Here is a 4966-nt window from a genome sequence, read left to right on the forward strand (position 1 = left end):
CTTTTACTGGGCTGATTGAGCGCCCTGATCAATGAATCTATGAACGTACTTCCTGTCTTAGGTGACTTAAAGGCAAGTAGACCATTCTGTTTTGAGTAAAAGAAGACGGAATTCCTTCCATGAACGTAGGAGGATTTCCATTGATTGACAATGATGCTGAATATGTAATCGGTTTTTACCCCATCATGTTTCTAATATTTGTCTGATTTATAATATTTTACCTGAGTCTGCAGTGGCGATTATTCCATGCCCACATTGTTGTTCAAATAGTTCCACTTCTGAAATGAAAAATACCAAGTATTAATACAAGTTGAATACAATTTCAGCTGTTACACTCATCATCCCCGAAGCAGTTTGAAGGACGAACTACTGCAATAATGCTAATAATATCCCCAGCAGTTTATGTAAATTTGCTCCTACTGTATTCTCTTCATGTAGTTGTACATCTAGCAGTTAATGTCTATTTTGACTAATCGTATGGGGCAGGGGTAATTAGCTTTCTGCAACGAGAGTTTTGTTCTTGCGAACAAAACATGTGTCTCCTATTTTTAGACAATAACCGTTTCTGAACCACGTTACACTTTTGCATTTCAATTTTATTGTCCCATTGTACAGCCGAAAGCGGCATATTGACCTAACCAGCTTTTAGAAATATCAGCATTCAAAATGTTATCACAGTTATATATGAAAGCGACCGTTACGTTTTGGGAATTGTACGGTAAATGATTGATATAGTCGTTATGTATGGCTTTTTTATTATTATAAGCCAGCGATTAACAATAGTACCAAATAGTAAAATTTAAATCGACTTTAGGTAGTTTGTTATATATTTTATTGCGATATTTTTTAACTAAACAATTGGGCCTAACTGGCTTATGTACTCCTTGCAAAACTATATTTATGGATAGCGTTGACAAGATTTATTGATTGCGTTTTAAGCAGCCGAGTGATGGTATGACGTTTATTTTCCTGAACATTTTTTATATTTGTCACAAATTTAAACATATTACTCATTTTTGTTGAACTTAAACATGGTCCAAAAGAGATAAGGTTAAATAAAAAGCAAAACAAAACGGTAAACGTAACAAAATTAAACGACAATTGTATATCAAAAAATTGTCTCTCCCTTATTTTTAATAATCAAGACGTAGCCTGTATGCGCCCTCAAAAAAGAGTTTAAACAGACTTCAAAATTCCACAGCGTCAACCCATTATGTTTTAATCGGAAAATCAATAGCTCCGTGTCAGTTTCGGTCAATTACTATCAGTGGCTGTTGTCGGTCACACAATAAAGTAACGTGGACCAAAAACGAAGTATAAATGCTTCGTTAACACAATAAACGGTTATTTTATGAGCATACAATCACTAACAAGATGTATGCCTACTCCACATAAAACTCAACGCAGATATAGAGTTGAACAAGGCCATAATAAGATGACAATTTATTATAATGACATCATGACACAAACTATGAAAATGATGTTTACTGTCAATTTACATCGTTAGGTGGGGATTCGACAGAATTACGCCCACACCGACACATATATATATAAATCACAAAACAAACAATATTAAAAAGGGGTGGCATGTAAGGGTGGGTTTTTCAATAAGGCAAATTTGGTATAAATTTCTAAATAGATGCTGCCACAAAATGGCGCCGTTGAAAATTTTCTTAAAGATGAAGAAAGAGGCCTACAGCCAATCAGATTGTAGCGTGGGATGTTAGCCAATCAAAGACCTCAAAACAATGGAGGCACCAAGAAGGGGGAAGNAAGAAAGAGGCCTACAGCCAATCAGATTGTAGCGTGGGATGTTAGCCAATCAAAGACCTCAAAACAATGGAGGCACCAAGAAGGGGGAAGCGGCACCCTAAGGGGGCTATGTTCGTAGCAACCTTTTAACAATACTTGTCAAACAGTCTAATGGAGGGTTTATGTGTCGCGACATAAAATCAGCTATGCATATAGCTTGCATATAATACAGAAGAAATATCGAAAATAAACGAGCGCCGTTTTACTCTCTATTATAAAACCCTATCAAGGCCCCAGCATATGCAGAAGTGTAGCAAACTTTGACTTTCCTCAAAAGTTATCAATGAACTCCGCTTGCTGTTTCGACATTGTGACCTGGTATTTTATTTCTGAGGATCATTTCAGGTCACGCTGTCTGACACCGGCATTCAAGAGCTTATATATCTTTCTGTACCATCCTTTCTGAATCATTTTTAAGAAAGTGCAGAATGAAATGAAAGCAACGAGTTTTCATATCTTTGTGTACCATAAAGCAGTACAGAATGAGGTAAAAGCGACAAGGTTTCATATCTTTGTGTTACTTTTCCACGGTAAAGAATGAAGTGAAAGCGACGAGTTGTCATTTCATTCTGCCGGCTGTTATCGACGCTGTGTGTACAGACACATGTGAAAGTATATGAGATTTAAACAAATTCGTTTCTAATCTCTTTATGTTCTACACATGGTACACAAAGCATTGATTGTTCCTTTCTTTGGTACACTAACAACGCAATGAAGGATCCTTTATGATGAACCAAAACTAAAGATCATATGCTATCGTATACATGTAAAATCCCTTGCTATGTCAGTTACCAGATATTAACAGACAAATCAACAGCCAGAAGCCATCTCAAGAAAAGATATTTTCCAGACAAAATATTTTGTTCATCTTAGAATAAAATCTTATAACTTTTATATAACAAAAATATTTTGATTATAGCATGACAGGGTCATTAACTACCAATGACAAAAATATTATACGAAATATGTGATGGAAGATATGGTCAATACATCAGAAATCCTGGATATGTGTTTAGTCTAATCATTACGACTGAAAACTGACTGAAAAGAAAAACGTTTGTTCCAGTTTTGATGGAATGCATATTTAATCAACAGAGAAGACGTTTTGAAAAGATTCGTTGGTTTATTCCTTTTCGAGATGGCCGACAAAACATTCATTCAACTGCCTAATCAGTTGTCAGATTCCCAGACAACGTTCTTGCAATGCCAATGGAATTCAAAGATCCTGTGTGTGTTTGTTTGCTACTTTGATTTTATATATATTTTAAAGTTAGTCGCCCTATTAAAAGCTGATGACATTTACAGCTATTGTTTTGTAAGATGCAAGAGTATGAAATGTGTTCGAATGGCAGAATTGGAAAAAAGAAGGAAAAGAAAAGTGATGCGAGACTTTGAGTTTGTTTTTAAACTGGTGGTTCTAGATTCACAAGAAAACAACTTATTTCTAGCTTTGTCGGAACTTCTTAGCCCTTGGGTGCAACTGTTCTGGATTTTGAAGATTGCTATAATAGCCAATATAATAAGGTATATTTGATGTAAAAACATTTCCATAGTTCTTTGATCAACTGGGCATTGGGAGTAATAATCTGTTATTGGATTATTATCAGTTGGTGTCATGCTGTTCTGAATTCAAACATTATGTTTAGCCTGGCCCTTATGTCTGGAACGAATCTGACAACGGAAGAGGTCTTGAGAGTGCTGATACACACATATTTCATAATACTCTATCATCACTAATTAGAACCCATATCCGTTCCGGTTTATAGTTTTGTTTATTCAACTGTCGAATTTTGCACTTGAATCGTGAATTTGTTTAATCTTCGTGGCAATGCAGTATATTACCTGGAATATTGGGGTATGCATTGCAATTTTAGCTCACCTGGTTGCTCACATGATTGATCTTATTCTGGGTATCAGGGAGAAATTTGATCGCCAATGTTGCATTCCAGCATGTTAATGATTGTGCAACATGTGTTTTTTAAACCAGGTTCGTCCGCCGATAGAGATCAACTTGATAAATTCTTCCTTCTAGTGTATGCACACGGCATTGACTTTTTTGGAGATTCTCCAGATACATAACAACAAATGTTGGATGGTTTTAAAAATATATCACTGAGTATAAACTTAGGTTGAATATAGTAAAGAAGAAAATAGTAGCATTTAGGAACTGCGGTGGTATCAGAACTAATGTGAGTTTGTGTTATTATAATATTTAACTCCAGATCGTAACTCAAAATTGATTATCTTGGTATGCTACTCCACAACAATGGGAAAATAAATATTACGCAAAAATATGTGGCTGATCAAGGGAAAAACATATTAATCTTTCAAAACTAAGTTTAAACTAGAATTGTAAGCCAAAGACCAAAGACTAACAAATACATCCGCTCCCATATAAACCAGAACTGTATAGGTCGGTGAAATAGGTCCGTTTCAGGGTGATCTAGAGAAAAAATTACTATGTTATCAAACTCTTCTGATTGTAACTTATCAATGTCTCTAGTAAGATAGAAAAAAAGTCCTGAAAGATTCCCTTTGGGGAAAACAATTGAGGACATTTTTAAATTTGGCCTTTTTTCACCTTTTTTCGCCAAAAATGAAGAACGAGAATATATTTGTTAGATAAAAGAAAATTCAGATTTTTGATATTTTCTTTGATATTAGAGTGCTGCAAATATGTTAATTTATTACACATAACTCTATATCCTACTTTGACAAAATTAACTGGCTCTGGTATTGGCATTATATTTCAAAATCCAAGAGGGCTGACAATATCCGGATGAAAAAAAGAAAAAAAAACATGATACAAGCGTTATTCGGCCTGGTACAAGTATATTATGATAATGTAATATATTATAACAAAAAACTAACACTAATGTTGCATATATAACGTGTAATATGATAGTGTGAAAAAAACCGTTGGGTACATACAGAGGATACAGTTATTAGCAGCAAGCATGCAATCCCCATGAACAAGATGGTTAAATAAAACTTTCTCCAGAGTAGCTCCTAAGCCCTGTATACACTTTTTAATACGTTTGGCAAAATATCATTCAATTTAACTGCAGATGTATATTGTGTATTAAAAGCACATATAAACCTGTTGTAATTATTATGTAACATTGCAGATATTATGCAGTATAACCATAATCTG

Source organism: Mizuhopecten yessoensis, unplaced genomic scaffold (assembly GCF_002113885.1).
Source record: "Mizuhopecten yessoensis strain PY_sf001 unplaced genomic scaffold, ASM211388v2 scaffold11145, whole genome shotgun sequence".
In the NCBI taxonomy this organism is placed as follows: Eukaryota; Metazoa; Mollusca; class Bivalvia; order Pectinida; family Pectinidae; genus Mizuhopecten; species Mizuhopecten yessoensis.